Source organism: Aulostomus chinensis, chromosome 1 (genome assembly GCF_037954235.1).
Source record: "Aulostomus chinensis isolate RoL2024-O1b breed Wild chromosome 1, RoL_Achi_v1.0, whole genome shotgun sequence".
Lineage (NCBI taxonomy): Eukaryota > Metazoa > Chordata > Actinopteri > Syngnathiformes > Aulostomidae > Aulostomus > Aulostomus chinensis.
Window position 1 is genome coordinate 1,691,401 of NC_141320.1, and position 18,076 is coordinate 1,709,476.

The 18,076-nt window shown below is 44.2% G+C and overlaps 2 non-coding genes across 2 annotated transcripts; both read right to left on the reverse strand.

Annotated features, from left to right (window-relative positions):
* Window positions 1–442: 442 nt before the first annotated feature.
* trnar-acg (transfer RNA arginine (anticodon ACG)) lies at window positions 443–515 on the reverse strand. The gene has a single exon. It is a non-coding gene; the product is annotated as a tRNA-Arg (tRNA).
* A 16,282-nt stretch (window positions 516–16,797) lies between these two features.
* Window positions 16,798–16,869, reverse strand: trnaa-ugc (transfer RNA alanine (anticodon UGC)). Its single transcript has one exon. It is a non-coding gene; the product is annotated as a tRNA-Ala (tRNA).
* Between the last annotated feature and the right edge of the window lie 1,207 nt (window positions 16,870–18,076).

An 18,076-nucleotide genomic window follows, 5' to 3' on the forward strand; every position in this document is an offset into this window, starting at 1 on the left:
GGTGTTGTTGTGTTCTTCTCAGCTCCATCATGAAGACCTGCTGGCACTGGGCGCTGGTGGAAGTTTGCAGCTCTCACTGGAAAGTCCTGAGGCTCCTCCCACTCTGAAGCAGGCAGTTGCTCCCAGCCAGCCCACACTTTCACTCTCTGGTGTAGGAGTGAAGAACAAAATCAGAATCAAGAACCATCACTCTTTGATTGGGGCTCCTTTCTCCTTGTTCTGATCCAGAAATTCAACAGCTTCTATCATTGATTGACAGGAAATGTTGATGACACACTGGGATTTTTGTTCTCCTGCTGTCACTGTCAAGTGCAGCTTAACATGAGAGGTAGCAGGATCATTCATGTGTTCATGTTTCCAGCAGACAAGGAGGGAACCTGGGAGGACTTCAGTGACTTTGATCACTGGTTCTCACTTCATCTTCTCAGTATAAAGTTTAAAGCGAGCTGGCCAGGAGTTGAACCTAGAATCTTCTGATCCGTAGTCAGACGCGTTATCCATTGCGCCACCAGCCCTGTGAAGAAGCTGCTGTGTTCATGTGTGCTTGCTGTTACAGAAAATCCCAACAAGGTGGTGGCATTTTCAGGGGACACAATGGTGCAGTGGTCAGCACTGTGGCCTCCCAGCAAGAAGGTTCAGCTCTCCTCCTATTTGGTTGCTAGGAACCTGAATCAGTCCTCAGTGGAGCCGTGCTGCTGAGGCTGAGTGAGGCTGAGTGAGGGACTGAGCAGGAGCCAGCAGGTCCAAGCAGGTTCAGGCAAACTCCCCTCAGTCCACCAACATCAAAGCAGAGGAACAGAGTTCATCCAACAAAATGATTCATATCATCTCCTCTCGGAATGTTCTGGAACTACAAGTACACTTAAAATGGCCGACTTATGACCACAGAAGGAACTTTGAAGTAGATTTGATTTATTTAAGTCAGTGACAGTCATTTTTGTTCATTTTTTGTTCTTGTCTTGCCACTGTGAGACAGTCGCTAGAAAACTGACCAACAATAATTTCATGTGGCATGCAATTGGCATGCAACCAGGTTTATTTTGCTCCTTTCTTTGAGCAGAGGATGGTTTTGATCCATCAACCTCTGGTTCTGGTCCCAGCTCTCTTCCTCTGCTCCTCTCTGCTCTACCATTTATTGAACAGGTCTTGATTTAGGAGAGCAGGACTGAGACAAGAACAGGAATGTGAGTGTTGAAGGTTCACAATGTGGCTCTGAAGCCTCAGCAGGTAAAGATTCATCTCTTATTTCAGAGGTGATTTGAAGAATCCATTGTTGCTGAACTGTTGATGCTTCAATTTCTGGACGTTCACTGGTGGAATGTTTGAGGGTCAGAGGTGAAAAGAGGACAAGTGCACCTGTTGTGTGTGATGGGGCACCAGCATGGAGGAAGTTGTCAAACATTTCCAGCTAAACAGCAGGAAACTTCAAGTAAAGAATTAAAATGAATTAATTCAGTGTTTAACTCCCAGGCCTCTGTAATAAAACACCAGAAACAACTGACTACCTCACCATGACTTCACCCTGATAACCAGGAGGTAACCTGGTAGTCAGAGCAGCGGTGCTCAGGTCTGTGGACTCAGAGGAGGATTCTTCTTCTGGTCCTGGGTTTGAAGACATCAGCAGCCTTGTTGGAGTCAACTGGGATGTTCCTCTCAACAGACAGCAGCATTAAATCAGAGAGCCTGTCTGCTCCATGGCTCCTCCTGAGCTGGTCCTGGATCAGCTTCAGTTTGGAGAGTCACTGTTACACTGAAGCAGAGGTCACTGGCAGTGCTGCATATATTGGGAGGAGCCTGTGGCTCTGGGTACACTGTGCCCATGTTGTTGGCTTGAAGGCAGCTCAGCGTTACTGCACATTGTTGAGTGACAAAAACAGCCAACACCTCCAGCACAGAGAGGAGAGACCTGCCACACCTCTCCAGAGACCTGGGACATGATGGCAGTGGTGGGATTTGAGCCCACACCTCCTCAGAGACTGGAACCTTAATCCAGCACCTTAGACCGCTCAGCCACACTACCTCACTGTGCTAGTCAGTGAGTTGGTCTGCTAAAGGCATGTTGAAGAGGAAGTAACAATGATTTCAAACTTATTCTGAAGGGGGACCCCTTCCCTCCCGTGGTCTCAGGAAGTGACGACAGCACCGCTTGAAGAAGCCGGGAAAGAAATGGAAAAAGGACTCAATTTAAACAGAGCCTTTCTACTTCAGCAGCCATGCTAGCAAACCCCCTTTTGTCTGGTTTGGACAGACAGACAGACAGACAGACTACTTTATTAATCCCTTTTGGACGTTCCGCGAGGGAAATTCCACTCTCCTCAACATACATTCACAGCACTGTTACAATAGATTAGACTAAAAATAGCAAAGAAGAGAAAACAAAGACTATATATATATATATATATATATATATATATATATATATATATATATATATATATATATATATATATATATGTATGTATATATATATGTATATATATATGTATATATATATATGTATATATATATCTGTATATATAGATAGATAGATAGATGGATAGATATATCTATATCTATAGATATAGATCGATAGATATATCTATATCTATAGATATAGATAGATAGATAGATCTATATCTATAGATATAGATCGATAGATAGATAGATCTATATCAATAGATATATATAGATAGATAGACATAGATCTATATCTATAGATATAGATCGATAGATAGATAGATCTATATCTATAGATATAGATAGATAGATCTATATCTATAGATATAGATCGATAGATAGATAGATCTATATCAATAGATATATATAGATAGATAGACATATCTATATCTATAGATATATATAGATAGATAGATATATCTATATCTATAGATATATATAGATAGATAGATATATCTAGATATATCTATCTATATCTATCTCTCTCTCTCTCTCTCTCTCTCTCTCTCTCTCTCTATATATATATATATATATATATATGCATATATACACGTGCCTGTGTGTACCTGGATGGTTATGTATATATGCATAGTGACAGGAATAATCATAATATTAATTGTTCTTAATTGTTATTATAACAATAATAATACTAATAACACTAATAATGATGATGATATCATATAATAATGGTGATGATGATATAATATAATAAAAATATAATAGTTATAATAATAATCATAATAACAATAATAAGAATAATAATAATAATGTACAGTCTCTTATATTGCACGAGTGTCCAGTTGTTATTGGGTTAAGCTAATGGTGCTCAGCCCTCTCCTACAGTCCTTCTGTTGGCCCTCCCCCCCTCCAGTGAGGAGTTTCACAGTTTAATGGCTCGGGGGATGAAGGAGGTCTTCAGTCTGGTTGTTGTTTGGTGACTGTGGATGAACACACAGGAGAAGTTGAGCATGAATCTGTGTTCCTGTTCACTTGAATACATGCAGGAGTGTGAGGTGGAAATACAACTGTTTATTTTTGTTCTGATTTCAGAACTGTTGACACAACGGTGTCAGATTAAAGCATCGCCACCTTCCAGATGCTGGTCTCCTTCTGGGGTCCTGACTGACCTCCATCTTGTGTTCTGGATCCACCTGAACCCAGCAGCTCCAGATCCCTTCACTCCCTTACAGGGATAGAAAATGGCTGCTGGATGGAAGTCCCCCAACTGTGGCTGTTCTGAAACTCTTCTCCTCAGTCACTCCTGAGTTGACACTGAGATGGAAACTCTGGACCAAGTCAGATCAGCTGTTCTGAACCTGATACTCAATCAGCTGTGAGTACGTTCACCTTGAGTGTCACATGTGTACAACCATGACAAAATGACATCATCAATGGAGCCCTGATACCACGAATCACCATGACACCAACAAACAAAATAACAAGTTATTTCACTTCAATTCACTGAAACAAGACCTTCATATATTTATGATGACATCACCAATATGAGCCTTCCCAGTCTGTCAGGGGGTAGAATTCAGTCAGCACCAATGACATCAGAGTCAGAGTTTAGAGATCAAAGACAGACATTAAAGTCTCTCTGATAAAACAAAAATATAGTGTAGTACACTGGAAAAGAATATTGCAGTATATTAAATATGATGTTTCCATGGAGGGGCAGTTTGACTTTTTATTCTTGGATGCATTTATATTTTAGAATCAGAAAGGCAGTGACAGTGACATCATCAAGACAAAACCTGGTGTTACAAAGGTGAGGGGAACAATTTTAACAGTCAATCCAAAATTTAGGCCTGAAGTTTGAAAATAATATTAGCTAGCTAGCAACATTAGCTAGTTAACGTTAGCAAGCTGGTGATATTTAGCACCACCAACTAGTTAAACAAGGTCAACAGCTGTTATGATGATGGTCACATGATTTAACCTTCCTCCTGTGGGACCTGTTTTAGGATTTAAATGCATCAAAGAACCACATCAATTTGTTTATTGTATCAAGGATTTTTGACTTTGTCAGGAACCTCTAGTTCAACAAAATAAAACCAACAAATGTTTTTCACTGAATGACCAAATCGTGAGGGTCTGTCTGGACCAGTTATCAAAATAAGATGATAAAGCAACAATCAGAGCCAAACCTGAAGTCAGAAGTGCACTGTCAGCAACACTGCCAGCAGCTCCTCTCCCAGTCATGGGAGCTTCAGGGACTCTCATCAGCCTCGTTCTCCCATCGACCTGCACAACAACACAACAAACAAAGACCATCCTTGATGTGTCTGCATAGAATGCATTTGTGTTGTGGACCCACATCCACCAAGAGTGCAACAGCATCCTCCTCAGCAGCCCTGCCTCAACACCAACCAGAACAGCCACAGCCACAACCCCACTCAGGATCTGGTTCCAGAAGAAAGAGGTGTCAGGACTGCCCAAGCAGTCAGGACAGCAGGACAAATGGATTGTGCTTCAACTGCAGGAAACATCTCTGCAGAGATCACACAGAAGTGACACACATGCATCTAAACACACAATCAATCAATCAATCAGTATTTCCATGGATAAGGAAGCCTAACAAGGTCACCAAGAGATGGAAACAACTTGGAGGATAGAAAATTGTTTTAGTTTATTTGACAGCTGATTGAAGACGTGGGTCAAAACTGACCGTTACCATAGAGATGGGAACAGAAAGCTGACACAAGAGGAAGGTTCCAGCTCTGAAAAAGGAGTTTGATCAAAATCTTGAACTGCCAGTAGAAATATCCTTTTGTATGTTGACCTTTGTTGACAGAAGTCACTTTAGCTTGGCAGTGAAAAGAATGGCTGCTAGCTTGACAAAGAACTGCACAAACCAGGTTCAAGCTGGACTTTGGACCCTGGTATCTGCAACGACTCCATCAACTCCTAATCTAGCAGCTCTGCTGGGTCCAACTATTTTACAGAACATTTGACAGACCTGTGGAGCAGTGAGGACACACATGAGTTGATCACATGATCCACTGAAGCGCCATTTTACCCTGGTACTGAGGTCACCAACATGAGCTGGAGTTGGGACTCTTGAACTGAACCTGGTATCACAGCGACACCTACTGCTGCAAAATGGAACAGCAACACTGAACCAAGTACAGGATTGGAGGGAGACTGATGGTCGCTGTTTGGGTTTTTGAAGAACAAAGAGGGCGTGGCTTCAAGCTGGATTCTCAGAGACTATTTCCCCAACCTCTACATTGGCATCTACACTGTCATCCAGTCATGTGACTGAAGTCATCCAGTCATGTGACTGAAGTCATCCAGTCATGTCAGTGATGTCACTCTGCAGGACTGTCATTGCCATCACATTATAGAAAAGAATCCAGACTCCTCATTTCTGGGGCAGTTTTGGTCTTTAAAGACTTGACAGTTCCAGGAGATTTAGTCTGGCTCAAGATCTTCAGATCAACCCAGGACAGAAGGCTATGACTCCATTGGATTGTATCGTTGGAGCATTCAGAGATCTGGTGGATCTCAGTAGGAGCTGTATTTATCCACTGAATGATCCTGGTCAATGTGATCCTGCTCCTCCATCTCTCAGGCTGACAGAGCAGGAGGACCTGACTGAGAAGAAAGCTGCCCTTGAGCAGCTTCAGTCTCTGAGTGACAACACACAGGCAGAAAACCAGAATTTGAGGGAACAAGTTTCTACTCTTGAACGTGAGAATAAAAGAGCAATCCAGGAGCTACAGAACCTCACTGCTGTGGTGGCCAACCTCCAAACGGTCCAGGACAAGAACCAGACTCAGATAGAAGATCTGAACGCAACAGTCCACAGTCTTCAGTGTGAGGGGAGGAAGGTTGATGGAGAGAACAATGAGCTCAGAAAAGAGCTGACCCAGGTTCAGTCTCTGAGGGAGAGTGAACAGGTGGAGATGAAATGTCTTGAGGAAGACCTGACAGAGAAGAAAAGTGCACTTGATCAGCTTCAGTCTCTGTGTGACAAGAGATGGACAGAAAACCAGAATTTGTGGGGACAGGTTTCTAGTCTTGGACAAGAGAAGATCATTGCATATCAGCTGGTAGAGAACATGTCTGCCATGGTGGGCAACCTTGAATCTGTGAGGGAGGAGAACCAGACTCAGATCAGAGACCTGAACACACAAGTCCACAATCTTCAGCTTGAGGTGAAGATGGTTTACAAGGAGAAGTGTGACCTCAAGTGTGAGCTCAACTCCATCCAGGCAGAGAAGAACAAAATGAGAGAAGAACTCACTGAGAAGAAGACGACTCTTGAACAGCTGAGGTCCCAGAGTGAGGAGAGAGAGGCAGAAAATGGATGTTTGAGGAGACGAGTTTCTACTGCATCTCAGGAGACAGAGACCTTCACTGCTGAGTTGGCCCACCTTGAATCAAGGAAGGACCAGGACCCCACAAAGACTGGCAGTCTGAACGGTGAAGTTCAGAGTCTTCTATGTGCAGTGAGAACACAAAAGAAGAAAAGGAGCAGTGCTCAGAGGGAAATCCTGGGAAATCTTCATGATTTAAAAAACTGTTTGAAAGAGGAAAATCATGACCTTCAAGTGAAGGTCCAGCAAACTTCTGAAGAGCAAACAGACTCTCCCCTACGTCCAGCCAGAGGAGAGCAAACAGACTCTCCCCTACGTCCAGCCAGAGAAGAGCAAGCAGACTCTCCCCTACATCCAGCCAGAGAAGAGCAAACAGACTCTCCCCTACGTCCAGCCAGAGAAGAGCAAGCAGACTCTCCCCTACGTCCAGCCAGAGAAGAGCAAGCAGACTCTCCCCTACGTCCAGCCAGAGAAGAGCAAACAGACTCTCCCCTACGTCCAGCCAGAGAAGAGCAAGCAGACTCTCCCCTACGTCCAGCCAGAGAAGAGCAAGCAGACTCTCCCCTACGTCCAGCCAGAGAAGAGCAAACAGACGCTCTCACATGTTCTTCTGCAGAGGAGCTATGGGATTCTGCTGCATGTCCTGTGACTGAAGAGCAGAATGATGGGGGCACCCTGGAGACTGGACCTGCTACGGGTCAAACCAGAGGTCTACTGAGCCGTGTGACATCTGGTGTTGAAGATGCTCTGTTCATGTTCATAGTTTTTTCTTTGTGTGCTTTTCCTCAACTTTGTTTTCTTTGTTTGTTATATATGATGATACCTTGATCACCACAGCAGTTGATCCCAGCTTGATTAGCTGAGTGCTTTGCAGTCTAAAGCACTTTAGTGACACCTGTGGGGTCCCTTATCCTCCCTGACCACAGGGATTCAGCCTCACTGAAGGAGAGGGAACCTTCCAGGTTGCAGCTTCTAGACTCTGGAACGCTCTCCCACTGGACATGAGGACGCTGTGGACACCTTTAGAAAGACGCTAAAGACCCATTTGTTTTGTAATATTATTGTTCATGGAATCGTCCCTCTGTACCTGCCCACACAGGTCAAGAGGTCAAATGATTCCCTGTTTAAAACAGCTCTTCCATCACATGGATGTGCATCCCAACAGTCAGAGCTCACAGACGCTCCTATTCCCTCCAGTGTGAGGCACTACGAGTGACTGATGAGGGTCAGGGGGGGTCAGGCTAGTCCAGATAGTGGGTCTGAATGAGGATGTTAGGGAGGGATAAGGTAGTGGCAGAGTTCAGGCTGTAGCTGTGCTCCAACAGTTGAGACAGGGCAGGACAAAAAATGACCTCCTGATGGCGTTAGGAGTGATTCTTACATGAACCAATCAATAAAAGTGGGTGGTGACCTGCTCATGTGACGCTTGTGTTGATGATTACTGGGTCTCCTCCATGCTCATTTATCATGAATGAATCCCTCTGAGTAAAACACCTGATGACTCCTGAGTTGTTTCACAAAATGTGTGTGTGTGTGTGCGCGTGTGTGTGTGTGTGGGCAATATGTGTTATGGTTGTTATGTAGTTTATGGTTATTATCTCTGTTTCTTGTGTCTTTGTCTTTGTCATCCTCCCCTTCGTCCGTCCTGGATTTTTGACCTTGGTTGCAGGAAGCCTGTGACCTCAACTCCTTTTTCTGTGTTGCTGAACGTAGAGCCTTGCTTCATTGTGCTCGCTAAAGTGTGATCCTCCCTGCTAATTCCTTATTTCATTGACTAATTACCCACCAAAAATTAATACCTAATTGCTTTATTTGGCTGAAGTTTAAAAGACCATCATTCTGGTAGCAACAGTCTTTCTGCCTTGTAAACACGCTAAGCTAACGATGGCTTCTCCCTCTTGTTCTCCTCTCTCCTGCTCAGGGTGCCACATGTTTTGTTCCTCCTCTGCCTCCTTTAGTGAAACTGATAAGTGTGTTAAATGTAGTTTTTTGTTGTGTTGGAGGTGAGGCTTAGCGATGTTGAATTGGACCTGCAGCGGCTCTGCACCAAAAGCTGCGAGAGCTAGCCAGCCCTCACTAGCAGGTGCAGACCACCTTAGCTTAGCTCCTAGCTTAGGCCCAACTAGCACTCCCAAGCATCTGGGAGAGCGCCAAGAAAAGTTGGGCCTAAGCTAGGATGTGCTTGCTCATGAAGAATTGTTGGGTGTAAATTCATTTAGGGAGTGTGGAACTGGACCTGTTCTACTTGTAAAGTGTAACTTTTGTTATTTGGTGCTTTACAGGGTGATGACTTGACTTCATTGCAGCTTTGACCTGAGCAGGTGTTCATTCACATCTCAGTAACAGGGGACACTTTATCACAGCAGTGGACAAACATCAGCATTCATCACCCAGCAGCTCCTCTGATCAACAGAACAAGTTGAAGTATTCTGGAGAATGAGGGCATTGATCCCTCTACCTCTCACATGCTAAGCGAGCGCTCTACCATTTGAGCTAATTCCCCTGCTCAGGAGCATAGTAGATAATGGAGCTTGGTTGAATGAGCGTCACCAGTTGAAGCTTCTCTGGTTGACCAATGTAATGGAGACCAAGGGTTCCATGACATCAATGATTAATTGAAGGTAGCATTTGTCTTGGTATGAACAGTTTATGTAAATTAGAGGCACACACACATGTTACATGTACCGTAAATGATCAATTTGTAGCCCGGGCGTTGAAAAGAGACCAGGGGCCCGTTTCACAAAGCAGGTTTAGAGTGCTGCTCAGTAAAGTTGCCATGACTTGAGATTCTCTTCCTGCTGGGTCCATTTCAACATTCTTATCCTTCCTATCACTGGAGATAAAGTATCAGTCAGGGCTGTAGGGTAGGGTTTTCTATGGAGTTTTTCCTCAGTCGATGTGAGGGTCTAAGGGCAGAGGATGTTGTTATGATGCCATGTGAAGCCCTTTGAGACAAACTGTTGGTGAAAACGGGCTCTACAAATAAAATTGCCTTGCCTTGCCTTGCCTTGTACTTGATTAGTACTGCATATAGTACACATCAGTCACTGCCATTACACAGTGGAATGGTAGTTGAAGTACTGTTTAGCAGCAAGCTGAAAACTGTTGTGGTCTTTGACAGTTCTCTTGTTTCTGAATGAAAATCCTGTGAAGGAGAATCATGGAGACATCCTAAAAATGGCTGAGGTCTCTGAGCTGCAGCAGGTCTGAGCTGCTTTTGATGCCCAGATGATGAGGAGGCAGTGAATGGTGGGTTTGGTGGAGCTGGAAAAAGGCTGCAGGTGGGGAGGGGTCTGCTGGTGTCAGGACTTCCTCTCCAGGTCTGAGGGCTCCCCCCTGCAGTTCCAACAAACACCACAACAGTCCTGGAACCCCTGCAGATGGTGGAGGACCATGATGACCCCGATGCACCATCAGGCCATCAAAAACCAGTCCTGATGGTCAAAAAGGTCCCTCCACTCATCCAGGCTCAACTCTAGAAGAAGCTTCTGGAACACATGAGCAAACACTCTCAAATATAAATCCTGATGTAAACACACTGGCAAACCAACGTTTCCCACAATGTTGATTTTTACAATTTCCTTCAATGTTTGAAAAACATCAAAGTGGACAGAAGCCCAGATGGTCCAAACCTGTTTCCTGTCTCCTGCCATTGTGGAGAGCCTCTGTTCTGTCCTGCTGCTGTCCAGTTGTCTCTACTGAGCTCCTCTGCTGGTTCCACCTTGAAGAGGGTCTGAGCTAAAACTGAACCTTGGGGAACTTCAACCTTTGATCTCAGAGTTTTGTGTTTGATCTTAGAAGTCTTTGTTCTCTCAATGTCAAGTGTTTTATTCTTTTTGCTGTTTTCCCCACACTTGAAGGAGAGTTGTACCAATCAAGAACATCAGGCAGGAATGCACTCCAAACCAAACTGCTTTTTCTCGTTTTTATTTTTTCTTCATTTTTTCATCCACACCTACTGATCTTGGATCTGCTGCCCGTTCCTGCCTGGTAAAAGAAGGAACCAGCATCTGGTTCTCCAGGCTGAATGAACTCCAGGACGTTGGCCAGCTGGCACCAGGCGCTGACCCAGGTCCTGCATGGGAGATACTGTCAGTTCTGTTCTGCCCTGCTCACAACCACAGGCTGGTGTTGAGGCCTGCAGCAACCAGGGCCCCAGTCACCAAGAGTATAAAGGCTGGTCATTGTGGCAGTGGGAGGAGTCAAAATGAAGACAGACCAATGAGAGCAGGACGTTCCTGGAGAAGTCAGAAGAACTTGACCATGTTTCCTACAGTACCCAGGAGGCCTGGTAGTTGTTGAAGGAAGCTCCAAAAGCAAAGAGCAGACAGCAGGACATCAAAAGAAAAGATCCAGACATAATCCTCCTCTGAGTCCACAGACCTGAGCACCGCTGCTCTGACTACCAGGTTACCTCCTGGTTATCAGGGTGAAGTCAATAAAATAATTAATAATAATAATAAAAGAAGAAATAAATAATACTAAATCAAGGCCTATTTAATAAATGGTGGTGCAGAGGAAGCGTGCTGGGACCAGAACCCAGAGGTTGATGGATCAAAACTGTCCTCTGGTAAAAGAAAGTAGTTTTTTTTTTTAAATGTGAATCTGTTAAAAAGAGGTGGAAATCAGAATTCAAACCATTGGGAGAGTTAATAACATTCTACTTTTCCACTGAAGCAAAAGTAGACTTCAGAAGGTTTTAGTGATTCAACATAGCAGCTAAATTTCCATTTCTATACTGATTGTCTGCAATGGTTCGTGGGGGTGGAGCCAATCACAGCTGACATCAGGTGAGGAGGGGGTTCACCCTTGATGGGTCGCCAGTCCATCCCAGGACCAACACACACAGACAGACAACCATTCACTCTCACAGTCATTTAGAGTGTCCAGGTAACCACTACCCTCTTGATGTCTTTGGACTGTGGGAGGAAGCTGGAGAACCAGAGAGAACCCACACAGAGACAGGGAGAACCTGCAGGAGGGGTGGAGATCGATTAGTCCTGGAGACGTTCAATAATGTCCACAACTTTGGCACCAGGAAGACAGCAGGTGATGGCACCTGGGAGTTCAACAGACCTGATGATTGAACCACCAATCACAAGGATTTCAGCCTCCATTGTAAACAGAGAGTTTAGATGAGAGAGAACCTGCTGTCAGCCTCACCAGTCAGGGCAGTGGCAGAGGCAGCAGAGTTGAATGAAGCAGGATCACCTGGCAGGTCTCAGCTGGAGGTGATGTCATCACTGGCCTCAGTCCTCACCAGTGCTCTGCCTAGCAACAGGGACGATGGGGAGAAACCAGTAGAAGCGCTCTGAGAGTTGGAGACAGCAGGAGAGAGACCACGACAGAGTCACCCATGGGAAACTGTTGGATCCACTCAGGACAGGCTGCTCCAGAGGTGGAGGCACCTGTACAGGGTGCTGGCACAGGTCTGGAAAGTCTTAAAAAAATGTGTGTGAAAGTATGGAAAACTTTTCTCTGGTAGGAGAATTTTAGAGGCACTCAAAGGCACATAATCTTGTCATTGCACATAATCTTGTGGAATCTCTTTCAATACTCCAGTGGTGTTTAAGTGGTGACAATATGGGTTAGTGACTGGGAGGGTGTGTGTGTGTGTGTGTGTGTGTGTGTGTGTGTGTGTGTGTGTGTCTGTGTGTGTGTGTCTGTGTTTGTTTGTGTGTTTATATGCAAATCTTTCCATGGAACAACGTTTTTTATTTGAAGCAAGAGCCTCCAGATCAAAGTCAGAATTGATGATGATGTCATCAGGGGGCTTTTATTGTTTATTTATTTGTACCTAGAATTCTGTCTTTGATCTCAGGAGGACATGAAAGAAACTCAACTTTAAAAAGTATATGAGAGCATTCAGCTTGGTTAGAAAACATTTTGACTGTTGAACAGTAGAGTTTGTTAGAAACAGTTTACAACACTCAGAATTAAATTGAAGACAAAAACCTTCCACACTTAAATCCTGTCTCTAACTTCAAACTGGGGATGAACATTTTTATAAGCAATCTGTCTCTATGTGTTGGCCCTGCCATGGACTGGTGACCTGTCCAGGATAAACCCCGCCTCTCACCTGAAGGCTGCTGGGATAGGCTCCACCCCCCACGAACCATTGCAGATCATCAATAGCCAAAGCTACTAAGGAGGATTACAGTTTGTCCTTGCAGGAGTCAGTGACTTAATAGAGTCTAACAAAGGGTTGGACCTGAATGAGACAGTCACCCTACAACATGGGGCCATGGCAGAGTGAACCAAGAACACTACAATGGGGGTGAGAGTGGAGCCATGATGGATTCACAGTTCATCACCTCCACCATCATGTGGACCACTTGATCACCTCTCCCTCAACCTCTAAATAACTCATTCCCTGACCGGGAATCGAACCCAGGCTGCGGCGGTGAGAGCGCCGAATCCTAGCCACTAGACCATCAGGGACCACACTGAGCTCTCCAACAACAGAGACTATAGACAATGACTCAAGAACACAGGACTCTGTGGTCTCAGCTTGAGATGCAGAGGGTCCACCAAGACCACCAGACACCTCATCCTCCTAAAGACAGTCCACCCCCAGGATCCTGCCCCCCTCTGCTCCAACTCAGCCCTCCATTCATAACGTGACTTTCGCTACGTCCGAACTGCCAAGTACCAACATACGTCCTCCTGCTACGACCTAAACATGGCGGCACCACTCAGACACCCGAGAAGATTGGTGGTGAAGCACGACCTCTGCTGGCAGAGCACAGATACCGCAATTAGGTAGACAGCACCAACGAAAGCCCCACCTGCTGGCCTGACTGTGGTACTGCACTCCACTCTGAACACACCCTTCACTCATTCTCTATTATTAAGCACGTTAACGCACCTGTACAGGTGTGTTCACATTATATACATATTATATATTTATGCTTGGCCGTTTTTGATGAACTTGGGCGGTACTCTGGCGCAGGGATGAGGTCATGGAGCTGATCTGGGAGCAGTCCTGATGTTAAATGCTGTGATGAAGGACAGAGTGGTGGCAAAATGGGTCAAATTTAAATTGTCAACAGTTCAACGTTGTTGGCAGGACCCCAACCTGAGCAGGGAGACCCCAATGGATTTCTAGTCCATCGCCTTCACCACTCGGCCACAACGACCACATTCACACACTTTTGTAGGAGACTGAAATTAGACAATGAAAGTTCATGTCAGCACAGTCAAATATTTTTTGTCCTCTCTCAAAGACAAACTATTTGTGTGTGTGTGTGTGTGTGTGTGTGTGTGTGTGTGTGTGTGTGTGTCAGTGTTGTGACTGAGCAGTGAAGAAGACGACCTTCTGACTCCATTTTCTTTGTTGCTCTTCTATCAGTTCCTCAGTTTCACTCATCAAGTGAAGCAGCTTTGACAGGTTTACTTCTCTGTGTGTTCACAACTTTGGTCTTTAAACTCCTGACAAACTCACCACGTCACACATTTGGTGAATTAAAGCAACAAATAATGACATCATGATGATTCAGGTTAGGGGGCACGGCCTGGAGGCAGAGTGGCCGTCTAGCAGAGTTGCTGGTTCAGTTCTCACTTCAGCTGGTGACCATGTTGAAGTGTCCTTGAGCAAGACACTGAGCCCCTCATTGCTCCTGATGACCAGCATCCAAGACCAACAAGCTTCTGATTGGCTCTGATTCTCTGAGGCAAAGTCCAACACAGGAAACAGAAACTCTTGAGTTTGTCTCACTTTTTTTTTAAAGAAACTCAGCACAGGACAGTGATAGGAGGCTGGTTTCCTTGATGTGGGCTTCACCTCCACTGCTGTCCACATTTAAATGCTGGCTGATGCTGGTCCCCTGTTGAAACCTGGACCAGACCAGGGACCTTCAGACCTTCAGTCTAACGCTGTTCCAGCATTGGATGAAAGAGACTGGTGCTCTCATCTTCTTTAACATTGACTTGTTCTACCAGGACAAGAGAATCTGAGCTTGGATGTCATTTAGCAGTCAAAGGCTTGTTAAACTGGTCAACTTCAGCTGGTGTTCACTCTGATGATGTAGCGATGGTCTGGATTCTTCCTTCTGGAGCACCAAGCTGCTGGGAAGAAGCCTGACGATGTCAGAGTTGTGTTCAGTGGCTCCTGCTGGGTCCATTTCTGACAAATGGGCTCCAAAGAGTTCACTGTTTCAAAGGCTCAGAGAAAGCAGCACATCATGGTGGTCAGGAGACGAGGTGGCCGAGTGGTTAAGGTGATGGACTGCTGATCCATTGAGCTCTGCAGGCGTGGGTTCCAATCCCATCCTCGTCGTAGGAGACTTTGGTTTCTGCTCCTAGATTCTGGAACGCCTCTGAACTGTGAGGCTTTCCAAGAGGAGATCCTGCAGCACCAGAGAGCTGCAGTTCCAGGACCCCACAGCACCACCTACTGAATTGGATGGTAAAATGCATTTGTTGGACTTTTGATTTTTGGTGACAGCGCCACCTATCGAAGTAGATGATAGCAAAATACTACTTTCTAACTGTAGTATTAAAGGTTTATTCCACCAAAATACTACTTCCTGTCCTTTAGTTTCTAACTATAGTATAAAAGGTTTATTCCAATCCCAACAAAATACTTTCTAATTTATAGTTTTAAAGGTTTGTTCCACCAAAATACTTTCTAATTTATAGTTTTAAAGGTTCGTTCCACCAAAATACTTTCTAATTTATAGTTTTAAAGGTTCGTTCCACCAAAATACTGCTTTCTGTCCAACTTCTCAGTTTTAAAGGTTCCTTCAGTTGAGGGCTCCTGGTTCTGTGTGAGGGGTTGAGGGTCGATATGGGATGATGAGGAAGATTTCATGTCACGATGGTCCTGCTAAAGTAACTGTGAGTCATGACATCAAACAATGTCATCAAAATATGCTTGAACTCTTAAAATGGCAATAAAATCTACTGGAATCATTTTAGCACAAACACTTTTATTTTGATTTTGTGAGCATCATTTTTCAAACATTATAACATAAACTTTAAAAAGGGTCCATTCACTAACACTCTTACTTGAAGGTAGTCACTGATATCAGTAAACAGCTGATAAAGATTTGTGTTCATGTTTTAATTCTCTACTCTGACCTGTGCTGAGACACTGGACCAGAGAGGAAGACCTGCTCAGCCTCCTGCATGGACCAGTTCTGCTGCTCAGTGATGACGACGAGGGATTCAGCATTGAGTTCATTTTTAAACTTTTTGGAGGAAACAACTGTAAATTAACCAGCAGTTACTGGTGATGCTTCACAGTTTCCAAGCTCAAACGGCCTCCTGCTTGTTGGACTCACAATTTTCAAAAAATGGAGACATCAAAAGTCAAATCATGTTTTTGTTTGGTTTTGTTTTTTACTGGAGGAAAACTTCAAATTGTGATGATGTGTCTGACTTAGAAACTGAACCCCCAAAAATCAAAAAGTCTCCTTCTTCTGTGCCGTGATTTCTGAGCTGATCATGATTGATCTCATCAATAATCCTTGGCAGCCGACCAGTCACACACAGCCCCCCCCCCCACACACACACACACTGAGACATGCAGCAGCTCACAGTAACTGCCTCCGTCACACAGCAGATAGACTCCTTTCTGTAACAAGATAAGCAGTAGAAAATGGATGGAAGTGATGATGAACTGATGAACAGGTGATTTGTCCAAAAGTCAACATCAGATTCATTTCCAATCTGTGGAAGCAGTTTCATCTTGAGGTTCCAGGTAAGAACAGCCAGCTGTGGGCTGACACACATCTCTTCAGGAGCACTTCTATGCTCCAAACTTGCCAGGTTGAATTGTGTCTGTATTCTGAGGGCAGCAGGAGGACGGAGGAGTGAGGACACACACATGTGGAACTGAGAGCAGCTGTGTGTGGGATTTCCAGCAAAGATAAAACCAGCTCCTTCATGCTGGCTATGAAGGTTCACAGTCACACTGACCCTGCTACAAATACTTTGATATGCAACAGACTGGTTTCTCTTCTGGTAGTTTGTTATCAACTGTTGTCACATTTATGGATCAATTGAGCTGATAAGATGAAGGCTCCAAAGGACCAGCTGGAGATGCCAGGGATTGAACCCGGGTCCTCACACATGCAAAGCATGCGCTCTACCACTGAGCTACACCCCCTCTGTCAGAGTCACTGTTTAACTGATGCAGCAACACAAACACAGACACAACATTTTTCTTCTTCATTTTAGGGATAAAAAGGAAGTCAGCCTGTGATCTCAAAGGCTCTGTGATCTCAGGAGTTTCACTGTGATGTCAGCCCACACAGCCTTAGACCACAGAGGCAAGTCAGGCTCCAGGAAGCTGAGGCTGCTCCGTTCTAAGTCCAATCCAGAGTGAAGGTTTCCCTCTCAGAAGCTTTCCAATCCAGCCCAGATCCTCTCTGACTAGCAGGAGTCTTTGACGAATAAATAATCATGATATTGAACGTCTGCTCATCCTCAGAATGAAGTAAAAGTATTTGTGTTCCTAAAATAATCTCCAGATGCTAAGATCAATTATTAACATTGATTGACAGCTCTAAACTGAGCCACCATCACTATACAGTTGCAACTGAAATATTTAGAAATATTTCAAGGAAGCAGCAGGTCCTCATCCGCCTGAGGTATATCAGGTGGAGAGAATTGAATTCGGAATTGAATATGAATTCGGAAGAATTGATAATGAACTTAAAATGATGCTAACAGTAATGTAGTGATACTTGCTAATCAACTCAGTGATGCTTACAGTAATGTAGTAAGTGTTTCGAATAAACTCAAAGTGATGCTGACAGTCATGTAGTAAGAGTTGCTACGAACCTCAAAATAATGCGACAGTGATGTTGTGAGAATTGCTCATGAACTCAAAATGATGCTAACAGTAATGTAGTGATAGTTGCTAATAAACTCAAAGTGACGCTGACAGTAATGTAGTAAGAGTTGCTACGAACCTTAAAATAATGCAACAATAATGTAGTAAGAGTCGCTACGAACCTCAAAATATTTCGACAGTGATGTCAGAAGAATTGCTAATGAACTCAAGATGATGCTAACAGTAATGGAGTGATAGTTGCTAATAAACTCAGTGATGCTGACAGTAATGTAGTAAGAGTTTTGAACAACTTCAAAGTGATGCTGACAGTCATTTAGTAAGAGTTGCTAATGAACTCAATTCAATGCTACAGTGATGTCGTGAGAATTGCTCATGAACTCAAAATGATGCTAACACTAATTTAGTGATAGTTGCTAATAAACTCAAAGTGATGCTGACAGTAATGTAGTAAGAGTTGCTACGAACCTTAAAAAAATGCAACAATAATGTAGTAAGTGTTGCTACGAACCTCAAAATA